Source organism: Passer domesticus, chromosome 8 (assembly GCF_036417665.1).
Source record: "Passer domesticus isolate bPasDom1 chromosome 8, bPasDom1.hap1, whole genome shotgun sequence".
In the NCBI taxonomy this organism is placed as follows: Eukaryota; Metazoa; Chordata; class Aves; order Passeriformes; family Passeridae; genus Passer; species Passer domesticus.
This window is the reverse complement of record NC_087481.1, coordinates 44,890,184-44,907,896: the sequence shown is the minus strand read 5'-3', so window position 1 is coordinate 44,907,896 and position 17,713 is coordinate 44,890,184. Positions and strand designations below refer to the sequence as shown.

At 55.2% G+C, this 17,713-nt stretch overlaps 1 protein-coding gene and 1 long non-coding RNA gene across 4 annotated transcripts in view; one reads left to right on the top strand and one right to left on the bottom strand.

The window, feature by feature from the left end:
* The window catches only part of SLIT1 (slit guidance ligand 1), a 61,086-nt gene that overhangs the window by 25,041 nt on the left and 18,332 nt on the right, over positions 1-17,713 (bottom strand). The window lies entirely within an intron of this gene.
* LOC135306697 (uncharacterized) lies at positions 7,496-16,495 on the top strand. Of its 2 annotated transcripts, XR_010367475.1 has the most exons (4): positions 7,496-7,719; positions 8,654-8,946; positions 9,024-10,661; positions 13,973-16,494. It is a non-coding gene; the product is annotated as an uncharacterized LOC135306697 (long non-coding RNA). The 2 variants fall into 2 exon arrangements; XR_010367474.1 differs by having other exon boundaries at positions 8,654-10,661; positions 13,973-16,495.

The window sequence follows — 17,713 nt, the reverse complement described above, 5'->3', positions numbered from 1 at the left end:
CTCCCAGGAGATGCAGATGCTTCCAAAAACATTAAAGCTGGAGAGGTTTGTTGCTTGGACAGACGAGCAGAGCATGTGTAAAAGCCAACATATGCTCATGGCAACAGTTAGTGAGAGGAGTCCCAGCCCCAGCGTGGTGGTGTTGATTTAGCAAAACATTTCATGCATAAATCTCAGTGGCTTCAAAGGGACACTGCTGACCATGCCACGACCCACTGTCTTTACTGCTTTACTGGAGCACCAGCAATTGACGCTGGCTGTTATCACCCAAGGGTGCCACCACGGTGTCAGTGTGCACTGAGGGGACACCCCGGCGATGCTGAGACATGTGGGTACATGCAACACCAGCAGCCCCACGTTTGGGCACTGGGGAAGGTGGGGACAGTGCAATGTCCCCAGCGAGTGGGGTGATCTGTGCCGGGAGGGCGCTTGCAGGAGCCGGGCTTGGCTGAGCAGCTCTGCCAGGGCAGCGCTGTGCAGTGGCTCCGGTCCAGCTCCAGCAAGGATCGGCTCCTGCGTGGGCCGAGCTGCAATGCCAGAGCGGCGGGACTCGGCCTCTGTGGGAAGGGGGATGCTATGGGAACAAGGGGAGCTGGCCAAGGAAAAGAGGCAGGGTGGGAGGGAGGGGGAATAAAGCATCTGCTACACACCCTGGAGCCTCTTCAGAGATTGAAACAAGTTAAAAGCAGCAGCTTTAATGGAAACACAAGTGAAATAACAAGCTGCAAACCCTGCGTGCCTGTCACCGCCCCCTCCCCGCAGTGTCCCTTTGTTCCTGCAACCTCGTTATCGGCAGGAAGGGGAGCTAACACGAGGCTAAGGCATCGCCATCAGCTCCCCCGCGTCCCAAAGTGCCTTGAGAGAGCCACAGCTCCTTCTGTGTCCAGTGCCCTGTGGTATGGCATAGCCCGGGGTGAGCAGGGGACGGTCCTGCAACCCACCTGTGGGAGCAGCCAGCCTGTCATTTCCTTCAAAAGGACCTACGCCGTGCCTGACACAGCTACCCCAGTTCTCACTGTCTGCTGGGTGAGGGTTTGTTCTCTCCAGCAAGTGTCTGGATGGACAAACTGCACCTGCCTGCCTCACAGCCCCTGTGTCCCACTGCCACTGGGAAGCGAGGCACCCAGCCTATGGCCCCATTGCTGCACAGCCTCCTGCTTTTCTGCATCCCTGCTTCTCATCACTTCCAAGTCCCCTTAGCCCTGATGTTCAGCAAATCTTTTCTCCTCCCTCTTTTCATGTTTTTGCTTCTGTCTTACCCTCTAGTAGTGGGAAATCCCTGCATGAACCTTCCAGCAAAGCATGTTTTTCCAGCTACCACACTACCCTTCAGCCTGTGCACCTACCTGCTTCACGTCTGCATAGCTCAGCTCATTTCAAGCATGTTCCCCACACGCTGCAAAATAAAAGGCACAGACACATCCCTTTCCCCAGGGCTGCACGCCAGGCCCCCAAACCCTGCAGAGGGAAACTGCTGCCCAGAGCATAGCACCTCAGCACACTCACAGACCCACATGCTCCAGGATGTCCAGCAAATCAGAGTAGCCCTGCAGCTCCAGAGCTTGGGACAGAGCGAGCTGGGGGTCTCTACCTCCAGCAGACAGCAGTGTGCCACAACAACACCCTCCCATGTAGCTCTGTGACAGGACAAGGCCGATCCCCCCTCACCCCATCACGACCCCAAGCATGGCTGTGCCATGCCCTGAGAAGTGCCAGGGTGCAGCCCTGCCTGCCACAAAGCCTTACATCCTCCAGCATGCAGCGTGTGCTCCCTGCGTGGCAGCTCACACCCAAGAAGATACCCCAAACTCCATGCTGCAACACTCATCCAAGGTGTAAATGAAAAAGCAAATAGCTCTTCTGGAGAGCCAGCCCTGAGCCCTGTGGGGAGTTGGCTGCAGCTCCGGTTAGCAGGCTCATCCCCTGGGTTTGCAGCACTGCAGAGCCCAGAGCTAATTGACTCCCAGGCTCTGAGGCTTTTAATTGCTAATAAGTGTGAAGCCAGCCCTGCCAGCCCTCCTGGATTCCTCCGAGGTGTGAATGAGGCTGAGCCAAGCTGAGAATTGTGTCCCGGCTGTCCCAGATCTGTCCCAGATCTTGGTGAGCCAAGAAGCGATGCTCTGGATCTGTGATGCTGCTCCTCAGCCCTACAGGTCCTGGGACAGCAACTGGCCTCAGCCTTAAGAAGAGCTAAAGCAAACTCCCTGTGGCCTGGAGGATGTTTTGAAAGCAAGGCTGAACCTTGCAAGACAGCTGGAGAACTTGGAGAGATGCCCTGACATGGCTAAGCGTCCTTCACACTCCTCATGTTTGGCCCTAGCACTCAGACAGGTTAAACTCTCATGTCTCATAGCCTGGGGCTTCCTGAAGGCTCTTGGGAGAGGCTGGCAGTGGGATGAGAAGTGGGAGATGCATTGCAGGATGACAGGCAGCCAGGATGGAGCCAGTGGGACATCTCAAATCATGCCCAACAGCTGGTAGAAGAGATGTGATTTTACACAGGGCTAGGAGGAAACAGCCAGGATAGGAGAAGGAAAGGCAGATGGAAAACAGCAGAGTGAGTGTGGGGCTGCAAGAGCACCCGAGCATGGGAATCAAGCACAGGGACACACAGGGAAAACCCAACAGGAAGATAAAGAGACTCCATCTCGTGTGACACACATCAAAGCCAAGATAAGAACTGCTGGAAGGCAGGCAGCAAAGCCCTGCCACAGGGCTGGCCCAAGCTGGGGCTGCCCTTGCCCAGTAACAACTGCTCTTGAGAGGGGGTTTGGGAGAGCAGCACCCAGTCATGGCCATGCCACAGGGAACTGGGAGCTGCATCCCAACCCACAAGGCTTCCCTCCACAGAGCTGCTCTTTGAAGAGCTCCTGGCACTAAACCACAACACAGGTCTGGGGAAGCCTCTGCCTGCAGGTCGTGAGTACAGCTGCAGCTCCCACCCATGGGCCTGCCTGTTCTGTGCATCAACAACCCCTCCTTGTTTTGGAGAGGCAGAAATGAGTTGCTGGAGCCACATTTGGGCGCTCCTCCCTTTCCCTAATCCATGTATGTGTGGAGCCTTGGAGAAGTATCAAGCTCAACAGCAGCACCCAACCACAAGGCGCAGACTGAAAAGTGCTGGCCCTGAGTCTGTGGGCACCTAGGGGTCTCACAGAGATCTTCAATTTCTGTATTAAAGTTCAAGTGATGGAGCAGCCCCACACCCCTTTTCAAAACTGCCCTGAGGTTAATTGTCTTTGGGGTTAACAACCCATCTCCTGTCTTTGTTCCAAGTGCATCTGACTCACAGGGAAAGCAGCTCTGTGACCCCAAGAGCCCATGGCTGACTTTGCCATGTGGATGTGCCTCAGTAGCTGGGAACGGTGTTACCTGCATGTCCACAGCTCCTGCCACAGCCTGACTGAGCTCAAGAGCAGCCAGGATTGCAGAGGGGAACTCCACAGAGGGGAGAGTGAGGATGTTGCCTGGGAAGAGAGGATGGGACCCTTCACCCTGGTCAGCTTGGGGTGTTGCTCCTCACAGTTCCAGGAGAGGTGCTGGCCGGGGCTGGAGCTGCCAAGGTTGCAGCCAGCCTCCAGCACGGCTGCTCAGGTGGCCTGGCACTGCTGGCACAGCTGCAGCTCGGGCTCTAGGGAAGAGGAGCTGGGGAGAGGAGCTGCTGAGGCTGATTACCCCTGCCAGAGCAGGCCTGGCGGGTTTATTTTTAACACTTCTGATTGAAGCTGGTTTCCTGCTGACATTTACACTCCTTCATCATTATCGGCTCCCCGGCTTCCAACCGCCAGGATAAAAAGGAGAATGAAATCTCCCGAACAGTGGTGTCCTGGCTGCAAACCCCACAGAGGGGGAAAGACCCAGACCAGTGCAGATACCAGCCCCCTTGGAGGGAGGGGGGTGTCTGTCTCTCACTGGGGGCATTGCAGACTGGGATCCCACCACCAGAAGCAGCAGGAGCCATCTCAGGGCAGCCTGTGAAGAAATATGAGTCATCTTCACTGGCATGAGTGTGACATGGCAGCCTGGCTGGGCTACAGATGCAGCTTTGGGTGCTGGTGTCCCCAGACAGAGCCATGCTCCTGGAAGTGCCCCAGTGACTGGCTCCAGGTGCAGCAGGAGCCATGGCTGCTGTCTGGGGCCAGCAGAAGGGTGAGGTGCCACTCCTGTTTGCATGCCCATGCCATGAGCTCCCAGCAGTGGATGAAGGGACTCATGAAGACACGCCGGGCTTGGACCCCCAGTGTGGTCCTCTGTGATGGGAGAGTCAAGCAGGGGCTGTGCAGCACAGCCTGACCTTGTCCCCCTTCGTGTGCTGCTGTGGGAAGGCCAGCAATGCAGTAGTGAGGCTCCCAGCATGGCCAAAGCCTCAGATCTGAAAACCTCCCTTTTTTCCCTATGAAACAGTCAAATTCCAACACGTGCTGTCTAAAAATACACTCCAGTCTGCCCAGGACTCTGCCCGCTCTTACATCTCTTGGATGATTCATATTTTGTCAGATTCCAGATCAGTTTTGAGACCAGAAATACCAGGTTTGAGAGACAAGCATGTCACAGGCCCCAGAAGGTGTCAGAGCCCTGTGAAGGAGGCTGGAGATGTGACCGAGGTGGGAGATGTTCTTCTGCAGTTGGGACTGCGGGCTGGGTGTTGCTGACATGTGGAATGGCTCTCATGGAGGGGGAATGCCCTGCAGCAGCCCTGGATGGGTACAAGCTGCTCCAAGGCCAGACAACCAGCACAACCCTGCTGCATCCTAGAACAGCCCCAAAATGGGGTGCATTCATACATGGGAGCTTGCCTCCAGCTTTTACTTAATTGCCTTCGTGGATATGAAATCATTAATAACTAATTACACAGCCCCATTCCTACCTAATATTCTGAAATCTGCCTCATAATTAAATATTATAGGCATTTAAAAGCATTTCTGACAACATATTACATATGTAAAATACTGCAAATTAGCCAGCTCCCACACTGAAATCCTGCTCAGGAACAATGCAGGAACCTGGGTGGACAGAAATCCGGGACATCATTTCAATTAAATTGGGAAAAGGGCCCACTCTTCTGCCAAAGGATTTTTTTTTTTTCCTGAGGGTTGGAGATTGCTGAAGCACAAAGGAGACAGCCCAGAATCTCCTCTGCCAGTCCTGCCGCCCCATGAGCCATGCGAGCCCCCCAGCAAAGGCGATTAGGAGGTAAGAGTGCTCCTGGTTAGTTAGGCAAACATTAATGCAAATTGTCAGTGAGCCTGGAGATGAGATCCCAGGCACAGTGGCTTGAAGGGGAGCAGGCGCTTCCTCATCAGCCCATCCACTCTCTGAGGGGGGAGCAGGAGCCATAAGAAAGGAGCTCTGTGTCATAAGAAAGGAGCTCCAAGAGCCAATTTCCATCCGACCACAGTGCATTTGATGTCTTGTGAAGTCGAGTTTACATGTGCTGTCTCGCCTCTGCCTCACGCAAGGAAAGGGCTGGGTGCTCCCCCTGCACACACAGCCGCAGCTCTGGCTGGGCATGGGAGCATCCCGCAGCACCCTGGGATCCTGCACGGGATGAGCCACCCCCACTGCACCCTTCCAGCCAAAATGCAGCTGGAGAGAAAAACGGCTTTGGTTTGGTCTCCTCTGCATGAGTAAGGGGTCAGAGTGCTGCTGTCTTGCTTTGCCCCCTGCACGGAAAACTTCTGTTCCTCAGTCTTCAACACTGGCTTGGTGTGAGCCCAGTTCAGTGCTGAGCTGGAGCCATGAGGACCACAGGAGGGGGCACAGGAGGGCTGCAGCATCCCCCACCTTAACCTGCAGGCAAGAGCCCAGCCCAACACAGTGTGTGTGTGCTCTGGTGTTTGTGTGTGCTCTGGTGCCAGGCTCTTCCCCTAAAAGCAGAGCAGAGAGCAGGCGGTTTGCAAGGGAGAAGGCCGGGAGCTAAGGCAGGGAACACCGCCTGGTAATTGCCTGCAAACTTAACTTGCAAGTGGAAGCTGCAGTGCCAGGCTTTGAACAGGGCTGTTTCATGTGCCTGGTGTTCCTGCTGCTCCCTGTGCATCCCATCAGACATGGGAGAGGGGGTGAGCACAGAGAGTGTGTTTGAAATTCACACTTCAAAGTTGCTATCCGAGTGCACTGGCTTGTATTTGCTGCACAGCTGGAGACAAGTCAGGGAGCAGAAGGGTGAGCAGGGAGACAAGGGCTCACATTCCCAGACCCTTTAATGCTGGGATCAATCACCTGCTCAGGGATGCTCTGCTGCAGTGAGATCGAGAGCTGTACTCAACCCCTTCCTTGCTGCAGCTCCCATGTGCAGCTCGTCCCAGGGTAATGCTGCCTGATGCTGGAGCACCCTCGCGCTGGGGGTTCTCCCCACGCTCTGCTGCACTGCCTGCTGTGTCCATACCCTGCAGCACACACTGCAACCCACAGCCCAGTGCACCATGGCCACACTCCCTCCAGCATGCAGACACACTGCACACACACATGCTCTCTTATTCACTCCTAAATTCCCACTTTGGAACCTTTGCTATTTTCTGCCCGCTCCTGTGTGAGCACACCTGGAAAAGCAGCACCGTGGGGAGCAGCAGAGGAGGGACACGGCCCTTCCAGGAGTCCAGCCCATCTTCTGAGGCTGGTGGAAAGACCTCTCAATGCTCCTCTCCCAGCAATGCTTCCTTATGCACACAACCTAAAGAGCACTCTGGGGAGGTGAGGCAGAAAGAAGACCTGGGTTCTCCACCACCAGGCCCAGGGACGCAGATGTGTAGCCCCAGATTGGCCTAGATCTGCATGCTGGTGCCTGGACTCTCCTGCTCGTGATCTCCCTGCAAAACACAACAGCAGCATGGAGGGTCTAAGTATATCAAAGCTGGGCTTTGAACCATTTTAATCAGACTGCCCACGCCACTGTGACAAGATCCCCCTGAGCCATCTGCACCTTCCGCATGGTATCCCAGAGGCTTGCAAAGCAGAGCTGGAGCGCAGATTTGCCCCAGCTGGCAGACACAGGGGCTCTCTGGGACACAGCTAAGGGGATGGACACTGCATTCAGCTTCCAACCAAACGACAGCCCTAAACCTGACCCCTTTTCAGGACTGCCACCTGCTTTCCAGGGACTCAGCAGCATCATCCCTGATTTTCCAGGGACAGATTAGGGCACAGGGACAGCGTATCGATAGGCGGCCATAAACCCACAGGCCAAGGACCACTCTCTGTCCTTCAGCCCCTGGAGACCTCCGGAGCCCCTCAGCCTGGCCAGCTGAAAGGCTCTCCCACCTGCTCCTTGGAGCCACAGCGTCTGCAGGGCCGGGCAGCGCCTGCCCCTTGCTCCGTGCCACGGCGGGGTGAGCAGCCATGGGGATAGCCCCGCTCACGGCCCGCAGCAGCTGCCTGAGCGAGCGGGCCTGGCTCGCGGGGGTGCAGGCAGCGTGGGGCCGGGAGGGAGGGCAGCTGCCCACCTCCCCCGGGGAAGGGGCCGACGGCAGGAGAGGCCAGGCGCCAGGCAGAGCCGTGCCGGGAGGAGCCAGCAGGCACAAGGGCAGCCGGGCGCTGGCCACACGCTGCTGAGGGCCGGCACGGTCAGCTGGTGGATGGGCCCAGCAGGAACCGGGGCGCACCTCCCACCCTGCCCCTCGAGGAGAGGGTTTGAGGCAGCGCCCGCCCTGCCAGGCTGCAGCCTCTCCCTCTCATTATTTTTTCACCGCAAGAACTATCTTACACCTTATCAATAATTCACAGGTACAAACGATAACGTTCGCTGTCATGGTCCGGGAGCCACATGTTCCCGGCGAGGGGGAAGGGGCGGGTTGCAATCGCTATTGTTAATGCCTGCGGAGCTGGGGGGAGGCGGGGAGGATAAATATTTAACACTGTGTCTCCGAGCAAATGTCCATGACCGAGGGCTGAACATGGGTTTTACACAGAGCTGCTCCTGCCCTTGAGAGGGTCATTAGCATGTTAAAAGCCGTCAGAGCGGGGCTGATGGAAGGGCTCTGCCGAGGGACCCCCAGCGCTCTGCCTGCGGGCTAGCGGGGATGCAAGGTGCTTTTTGCTGCTGCAGGAACATGGCCATCTCCATCCTGCCCAAATTTCCCCTTTTCCGAGCACAAAGGCTGTGCTCTCGGCCGCTTGTCGAGGAGCATCCCCATCTCTGCCCGCTGCCACATGGAGAGGCGTGAGGGATGAGGCACCTGGGGTAGCTCGGGGCTGGTGGGTGGCCAGGGCAGTTCATTGTGCAGAGGAATTACAAAGGGGACACAAAGAGCCACACACCACATTTTGTGTGAGCTTCCTCTCCCGGGCCACCCGGGCCTTTCTTTTGCCATGTTGAGGGTGAGCTTTCTGTGTAAATCCCCAGGGCACGGTGAGGGGAGAATAGGTGTCTTTGTGAAAGAGGCTGGAAAATAAAGGGAAGAAAAAGAAGCAAAAGCACAAAACCCAGGCCCTGCAGTGGCAGGCAGCAAGGACAGGAGCACAAAGATTCCCAGAGGATGTAAAGACAGTCCTACAACCGGGGGATCAGGGGTTGGCAGGGTGCAAGCGCCCTGCTCATGGGGGCACCAACAGCTCCCCACAGCATTCCCTCACTCTATAAGTGTCCCCAAATATACAGTGTAACTTCCCCAAAGCCATGTCCTCATCACAGCCCAGTTTCACATTCTTACTGTTCCAGGCACAATTTTGGGCACTGACAGACAGGAAAACCCCACTCTGGGATAATTCAGGAGCATTCTGTTTTGGCCTTGCTGTCACAGTCACTGCTGGCATCTCTCTGCTAATGGATAGGAACAGGAGAGGAACAGGTCCTGTCTGGCTCTGTGGAAGTGGGGACACAGGAGGAACACTTGTGATGGATGAGGGAGAAGTGTAGGGAAAAGAGAACAACTTCAGCCACCACTGCCATTTGCCCTATGAACTCCAAGCCAAAGCCCCTGGAAAGTTCAGCCAGCACCTCCTCCAGGCAAGGTATTCTAGAGCTCATAAAATTAAAGCAAAGCTGTCTTTCCCTTTTCCAGTGCTAATAAAATATATTTCTGCCTAAGATGCTCAGACAGGACTGCAGTGCAGAGGTCGGGAAGGCCACGGCTGAGCATCCCCTGGGGAGAGCGTGGGAAGAGCGGCGCCAGTGGATCTCCCCAGCCTGGCTGGCAGCAGCAGGACCAGCCTGGAACCCTTCAGCAGCCCCATCCCCACCTGCAGACGTGCCTGTTCAGACATCAACTCACATCATCCCAGACAGAGAAGAGCCTCTGCAGCTGGCTTTGCTCCACTCCTGCAGAGCAGGGATGCTTGGGGGCTGTGAGAGCAATTAAGGACCTGGCCTGTGTTGGAGGCACTGGACTTATGTCCCCAGCACCCAGAGAGGGAGTATCATCCATCATCCAGAAGGGGACACTTCATCACTGGGACATTTTGAGCACTCAGCTCAGACCCAGAGCCCACCCAGGGATTTCTGCTCCAACTGACACTTCTAGTTTCCACCACTGGGAAAAGAAGTACAGTCTCCTTTGCAACTTCAAAGGACATTCAAGTCACCTCTTCCCAGCTGAGTGTTCAGTGGTTAATTGCTCTCTGTCATGAAAAAGACAAATTTAATTCTAGTGTGAATTTGTCTAGTTTCAGCCCGCAGCTACTGAATGATTTTATGCTTTTTTTCTTTTTTCTTTTTTTTTAAATTAATGGTGTCCCTATAATCGGGCTTTCCCCCATGCAGGTATGCAGAGATGGAGATAAATTTCTCTCCTAGAGAGAAATTCTCTCTCTTCTCTTGCATATACTAAATAGACTGAGCTTTTTAATTCTTTTCACTGCAAGGCAGATTTTCCAGACCTCCAATTATCCTGCACTTCCTCTCTGAGCACTTTCTAATTTCCCAACATCTCTCTAAACTGTGGGCCCTGAAGCATAAACTATGCTGAGCAGAGGCCTCCCTCCTGCCCCCCAAACTGGCAACTCCCCAGCACCCAGAGCTACTCCGCGCATCCATCACTGCCCAGGCTGGAAGCCCACATCCAGGGCAGGCTTACACGACGGCTGCTAAGTCCTTTTCAGTGTAACCACATCCCCAGACACTGCTCCCCGTCTTGTAGCTGTGACCTACATTTTTTTTTCCCCCAGCTGCGTGACCTTGCATGAGGATGTTTCCCAGTGCAGGTGTTTCAGGCGGAGCATCCCCGCTAGACCGGCATCCCGCCCGCAGCACCAGCCCTGCTCCTCTCACTGCTGGCTCACGTGCCCTCCCAGGCTCAGCTCTCTCACTGTGCAGGTGGCTTCTTCCCAAGCTGCATCAACCACACCACTCAGCTCATCCTCAGCTGGTGCAAGGCAGAAAGAGGAGGCAACAAGAGGCCAGGATATTGGGGGCTGATTGGAAGAAGTCAGCAGTGCCACCAAAGATTCCAGGACCACCGCAGCTTGGCAGAGATGCTGAACATCAGTTCACCACCATCAGACCCCCACTGCACCCTGCCAGAGAGGTGACCACTGCAATGCCCCCAGGGATTTCTACCAGTAAAAAACGCTGTCAGAAATGCTACACAGACTTTTGCAGAATATTAATGTTTTCATGGCAATATCCTCCAGGCAAGAGCAAAATGACTTGCAGAAGTCTCGGTATATCATGTCAGCACAGTCGCTACTTATCAACCCAATTTGTCAGCTCATCAAAAAAATGATATCAGGTTTGTTTGACGAGAGCAATTTTCCATGTGGATTGGCATTAATTATCCTTTAATTCCTCCCTGATTGCCACCCGTATCGTTATTGTAGCGGGATCGGTGTCAAGCTGGAGGCAGAGCAGCGGCTGCCACCGGGGGGAGGCATGGCAGGGATGCTCTATCCTCACTCACTGTGCTCCGGGGTTAACGACCTCACACTCACTCTGGAGGTGACAAAGTGACTGATGCATAGAAAGTGTCACATCCCTCCCCACACAGCCCAGGTCCTGGGCAGGGGAGTTGCTAAGAGACAAGACCAGGATGAAGAGAGTCAGGGAGGATGGGGGATAGGAAGATCCTGTCCTAAGGAGCAGGCTCAAGGCCACAATGGGGAATTTGAGCTACGTGGATGAAGAGCCATGTCTGTGCAACCATCCTTGCCAGAGATGGGGACCTGCCTGCACCCCAAGTCCCTTTCCTTAGGCAAGAGGCAGCCCTGGCCACAGGCACAGGCTGGAGCAGGCACAGGCTGGAGCAGCCCCAGGAGAAGCCAATATTTGCTTTCTCTCAGTTAACCCTCAGACTGAGGAATGCAGGGTCACCACCTGTGTGGCTCCCTGGGGAGGCAGCTGTGTGTGGAGGGATGCAGGGATGTCCCCTTTTGGCTGTGCTGTTTATTTTCTCAATATTTGTGGAAGGAAACAAGAGCCGGGTGGGGGCTGTGGGGCCAAGAATGAGCTGGCCAACAGAGCGTTGGTCGAGGGTCAGCAGGTGATCGAGGTCAGCCAGCACTTCCCAACTACCCCATGTGTCCCTGTGACACACAGCCAGGGTGTCACAGGGACACATGGGGTAGTTGGGAAGTGCCACCTTCCTCCTGGATGGGGAGTGGGGCTGTGGGTCTCCCTCCTGAGACCCTCCTTGTTTCATTCCCTGGCTCAGCCATCTGCTTAGATGCAGCTGGACACACCAGAGCAAACCACTGCCTTCAGAAAAAACTATTTCAGGGTGAGTGGGCTCATTCCCACTAGGACCAGGGCTTTGCCAGCTTCCAACAGCAAAAGGCTCCGTGTGATGCTCACTTCCTTTAAACCTGCCTGCTTCTGTAGCCCTACAGAAAAGCTCCCCCCCTAACTCCCCCTGTAAAAAGTTAAAATCTCCCACAAAATGATGTGCTGACCTACAGCACAGGTGGTATTCCCAGAAGATGACTGTCTCACAGCTTATATCCTCCTCCTGCTCTCAGCCATTAATAAAACTCAAAAGCAATGACCTTGAGGTCCCTGCCAGTGACACCAAACCCCAGCAGCCCTTCACTTCCACACTCTTCATCTCATTTGGGACTGACATGCTTCCAATCAAGGCTCTGCCACAGGCTGAGCAGACAGGCTGCAAACACACAGCCCTGGCATGATGTAGCAGCTCTGGACGAGAAATCTGGCCCTTGGTGGGAGGCACAGCCCTTGGAAAGACAGGCAGGGCTGTCACCACGTCTCTAACCCCTACAGATCTGGGAAATGCAGCTGGCAGGGCCACACAAGCAATTTAGTTCCTGTCTCTGTGACTCAGTTTTCCATCTGTAAATATGAAAAAATACGCTGACATTTGCAGTGGTGGGGATGTCGAACTGAGTGAGCGCCCACCCCAAGCTACTCTAGAGCCCAGGGGGAGGGCAACAAAGACTAAATATTATCATTCCTCGTTGCAACCAAGACTGCAGAGCAGAAACTGACGCACCAGTGGTGCTGCCCCAGTGGGCTGCATTTGCAGTGTCAGCTAATGATTGACTGAGGCCCCTCTGAAAGCTGGAATCACACACGAGTGGTTGTCCCCAGCCCCACATTGCCAGAGCCTTGCAGCAGGGAGTAGAGCCTACTGCACCCCATGCTCCAGGCAGCCAGGGAAGGTGCTTCCTGTGGTGCATCTGCCTGCTCACCCCAGCAGGGCTGGGCAGCCACAGCCCCTGGGGAGCCTCAGGGCACCCCAGTGCCACGGGCACATCCTGGGAGCAGCTGCCCTGCCACAGGAGAACCAGGCAGCTGCCTGCTGTAGCATCCCAGCTCCCAGCCCCAAGCTCCTTACCAGCGGCCCCTGGCTGGGGCTGGGTTTGCGGGGGTGTTTCCCAGTCCAGGATGCCCATCTGGAACCCATTAGGCACCTTTAATCCCCCTCATCCATTCTGGTGCTGTCTGAGCTCCCCCCCACCAACACACACAAACGCTGCCATTCAAGCAGTTAATTTAAACAAATTCTGCCCAGCCGCCACATCGAGAAGCGATGAAAAAGCCAAACGAAGCAGCTCAAAGCCAAGGGGAGAATGGAAAAAAAAAAAAAAAAAAAGAGAAAGAAAGAAAGAAAACCAAAAGAAAACCACTCAGCACGGCGGGGCTGATACCCAGAAAGACCAGCTGCATCCTCCCATCCCAGCCAGCCCCAGTCCTCCTCTCTCACAGGCAATCAGATACCATGCGGGCTGTGTAATTGGATGGCAAAGGATAGAGAGAGACATCTTAAAGCTTGGGTCTAATCTCATTAGCACCCGGCTGCGGGGATGCTGTGAAATCGTAGGATGCAGGAATGAGCAACATGCTGAGCCCGTGGGGAGGAGAACAAGTGAGCTGGAGCAGGACGACAACACCGGGAGGTGGAAATGCCTCCGGTCAGACAGCGAGAGCTGGAAACACCGCCGAGTCCTGGGAATGCAGCCAGCCCCTTGCTTGCTCCTCACTTCCTTGCTCCTGTTTACCCCACAAGCACAGCTCCCCATTCCTACAACGTGGCCCTGACTTTATCCCTATGATTGGTAATTAATGGAGTATCCCTGGGGTTGAATACCTACCCCCCATCCCACACCCATTTTACATTACTCTTGCCTCGGACCAGCACACTGCTGCATGTTTTGCTGGACATGTGCTGGTCCATGGCAAGAAGAATCACCAGACCACAGGCAAATATCCCAAAAGTGTGCCACGGTGAGGTCAATTTCAACCCTCATCTCCAGGCCCCTGTTGCCACTGCAAGTCTCTGTCATAGAGTGACCAGCCTGGGAAAAAGCATCCTAGATGGGGTGGAGGGGATGAAGCACCCACCCATCTATGTGGCTCCTAGGTGGACAAAATTCCCTTAGGGTGTCATCCAGGGATGGGAAGGTGTGGGGAGACATAGGGTCAGAATTCCCAGGTCCCTTTCCCAGTTCTGCCATGGAAGGGGTCTGGGGGTGGAGAACTTCCCAGCTCCTGGATGGGAGACACTTTTTGAGAGCAATTCCTATGCTTTCCATACTTAGTACTCTGTCCATGCAACATAGCTAACGCCTCTTCCTCCTTTCTCCTTAGGATGCCAAAATTACCATTTCCCAAATACTCAAGTGGATGGTCAAGCTCTTTCTGGCTGCACCTCCCAGGGAAACACCTCTCCTCCACCCCAGGGCCTGCAGAAAGCCTGTGCCACTTTATTTCTCTTCAAGCAGCTCTGCCTCAAATGCCATCCCTCACTGGAGAGGCAGCAAGGACCAGACAGGGAGAAGGAGGGGTGAAGAAACCATGCTAAACCATCCCTGCCATTTCCTGCCTCCCAGTTTAGAGAAAAAAAGACAGCGGGATGTCTTCAGTTACCAACAGCTCCCTTGGGAGCAGTAAAAATTAATCCAGCTTTTCCTATCCTGAAGGGAAATACAGACACAAATGAGGACAAAAGCCTCTGTGGGCAAAGGGAGGTGCAACAACCATGGAAGGGCTGTGGAAGGCAGCTGTAAGACCCCTAATCCACACTCTGCTTGGCTCTGCAGGGCAGTGGGAGCCCCAGCCACAGAAGTCTGCGTCTTGCTGGTTAAGTGAGGATAAGCCTGAGATGATAATTAATTTAACACAGATGAGAATCTGGAAAGTGGATCCCCACCTCCCCAAACACACTGCCAGCAGGGTTCCCTCACATGTGGATGTCAATTGGCACACAGGGAAATGGGCTCACCAAATCAGGACACCCTCAGCTCATCCCTGCAGGCAGGGCACACCTTCTCCCTGGCAATGCCTAGGAGCCCTGCTGCACCAGGAAAGCCCCCAGCTGTGCAAAGAGGCATCTTTTTCCCACTTACACTCATCTCTTTGGCCCTTACAGCATTCAGCGTGGGGAACTTCACCTGCCTACAGCACTGGATAAAGCATCCCAGGGCTCCAGGCAGCCCGCTTGGGTGAGAATTTGGAGCCCACCAGGCCCAGCTCTGGTGTGGGGGCTGCAGGCCGTGTGGTGCAGCAGCAATGCCAAAAGCACCACAGGTCCCTTGGGAGCAGAAGAGAAAGAGCACGGCACAGGCACCCTGTTGGAAGCAGTGCTGGAAACTGCTGACAGCTTGTTTTCATTGCAGTCCCAGCATGAGAGAGGAGGGGCTCCAGCACCCACCCGCGGGAAGATCAGCCAGCAAACACAGGTTAATTACCTGGCTCTGCACATTCACACGTCTGTGGGATGCACATGCAGTGGTACCAAGTTATAACTTAGCCTCAAATCACTGCATAGGACTTTTTTCTTCCACATTCTGGAACTCAAATTACCAGAGGCTAATTCTGCTCACGATTCTTTAATATCACTTTGAACTCTTCTACTATTTGAGCTGTGAAAACAGGAGGAAGGAAATGCCTTTATGCTGTGCTCAAAATGGATGGACAAAGGCATCAGCTCCTCCAGGTGCTCTTTTAACTCTTTCAGGGGACCAAAGGTGGCTAAAGGCTGAATGTGGGACAATGCAGGCAATGAGCTGTGACGCAGGCAGGGAATAAATAATTCCTGTGTTTTAATAGCTGTGTAATTAGCACCGCTGCTCAGCTTTAGGAAGACTTTGCAAGCAATTTTTCATTGCTTTTTCCCATGGGTTGCAAATTCCCATTTGCCAGTGCACCACTGGGAAGCTGGACAGGGATGCTCTGCATGATGCCATGTGGGGGAGAGGACTTTCCTGAAAGGGGCAGGGGGCTGAAAGCTGCACCTCATTACAGACTTTCACTTTAGTAACATTACAAAACCCAAATCCAAGCCTGCACCCAAAGCAAGACAGAGAGTGAGCCCAGCAGAACCAGTGGCTCAAGGAGAGAGCCCCGGGAGCAGGGCTTGACCCCGTGCATTGCCAAGGAAACCTTGGAAGCGTCTCAACAGCCAGAAAACTGGAGCCGGCCGTGAGTCAGGAGCACAACGGGGTGCACGGAGGGAATGGGGCAGATTATCTCCAAGCAGCCGTCTGGCAATGCCCGCTCCTGGCAGCCCTGGCTCACAGGCAGGATAATGGCACAGAACAGAGCCAGGGCGTCCCCGTGCAGGGCTTGCAGCACCACCCCAGTGGGATGGGCCCAGGCTGGTGGGAAGCAAGGAGGGAGGCTGCTCGTCTGCAGGTTGGGCCGTGGTTGCTACCCTCACCCCAGTACTCCCTGTGCCTCTGGAGACTGCAGGTCAAGTCCCAAAAAGCTTATGGAAGTGCTCAAATATGAAGAGATCTTAAGAATGTGTTTAATTTGTGAGGCTTTCAGGTTGTCTGCACTCAGGATCCCCCACGGAGTCTCACTGCCCTCCCCCCCAAAAAAGCTGAATCTGTGGCACATTAATGATGGAGGAAGAAGAGCAGCAGGCAGTGAGCAGCTCCCTGCACAAGGGTGCTCCTTCCCAGCACCCACACAAAGCCCCAGATGTATCTGTAAGGATGCTGTCCCCACGGGCCAGAAGCACAAGGACATATCAGCCTGCCTCAGCTTGGCCCTTCTGCAGCCCCCTGAGCCCTGCCAAGGCTGGGGTGCCAGGAGCAGCCCCTCAGCGCCTGGCAGCCCGCCGGGGAGGGGGCTGGCTGCCCGCCCGCCTGGCAGCATCCTTCCCTAGGTAACCTCCCCACCTATTAGTGGCACATTTGTTTCCCTGCGTTTCCTTAGAGCTGTCACGAGCCACACTGACTCTTTGTTCCCGGGGGCTGCAGAGAGGCCTCCCTTCCCCTTCCCCCCAGCTGGTGTGGGGGGGTGTCTCACAGCACACAGACCCCACAGCTCCCCCCTCCCCCAGCTACAGGGGTAAACACGCTGCCCCTCCTCATTGGTATTCGGGGGGACACATCCCAGCCCGGCCCCCCCAGCCCTGCTCTGTCCCCAACAGAAGGAGCTTTGTTGGGGAGCGCGGTGGGGTACGGCACCCGGAGTCCAGAACGTGGGCATGGTGACAGCGGGGACACTTGGCCCTCACCCGGCAAGGGGAGGGGGATGCTGCTAGAGGGGGAGCTGGGACAAAATGAGGAATGCTGGGGAAGGGGAAGCAGGGAGGTTTGCTCCAGGAAAGCTGCTCTCTGGCACTTTGCTCTTGGACCGCAGACCTCTGCACAGAGCATCAGCACATGTACATGTGTGCAAAGAGCAAAGGGGCACGTGCCCAAGGAGCCAAAGCAACCCTGCTCCAGCTGGGAAAGATGAAAACACAAGGCTGTGCCCACAAGCCCCTTCCCACACAGCGGCTGCAGGCTCCTGGGCACTTGCCGAGCTCCAGAACCAGCACAAAACCTTGCTGCAGGGAGTGAACCTCAAGCAAAGCCACAACAGGAGTGACTGTGGGAGGTGGGGGTGGGTGTCTGGCACAGGAGAGCCAGGGCACAGCCAGAGCCAGCCCACCACAGTGACAGCATTTCCAGGGAGCCAACCAGCAGGCGGGCACCAAATATCCCCCACTAAATTGAAAAGGGGGCTCAGGCAAGCCTCCCCCACTGGGAGGGAGCAAATCTGTGGCACATGCACTCCCCAGAGAGTGTCCCCACCTGGCAGCCACACCTCCCACCTGGCACCAGCATGACTGCCCACTGTGGGGGCACGGGACCGCTCCTTTATCCAGCCATCACAAGAACACGTTTTTTCCTCCATCTCTGCCTTCCCTATCTGGGGGCTTTCCTGGTGCAGCCCCAAGAGGAATGGTCACTAGTACAGTCTCGCAAGCAACACCTCCCACGCACAGCCAGCCCCATCTGAGCGGGGCCTGTTTTGTTATTCCTTTCTCTGACAGCTCCTTTTTCACTTGTCACCCTGTTTTGCTACTACTCAGCTCACAGCTTCCTCTGGCGT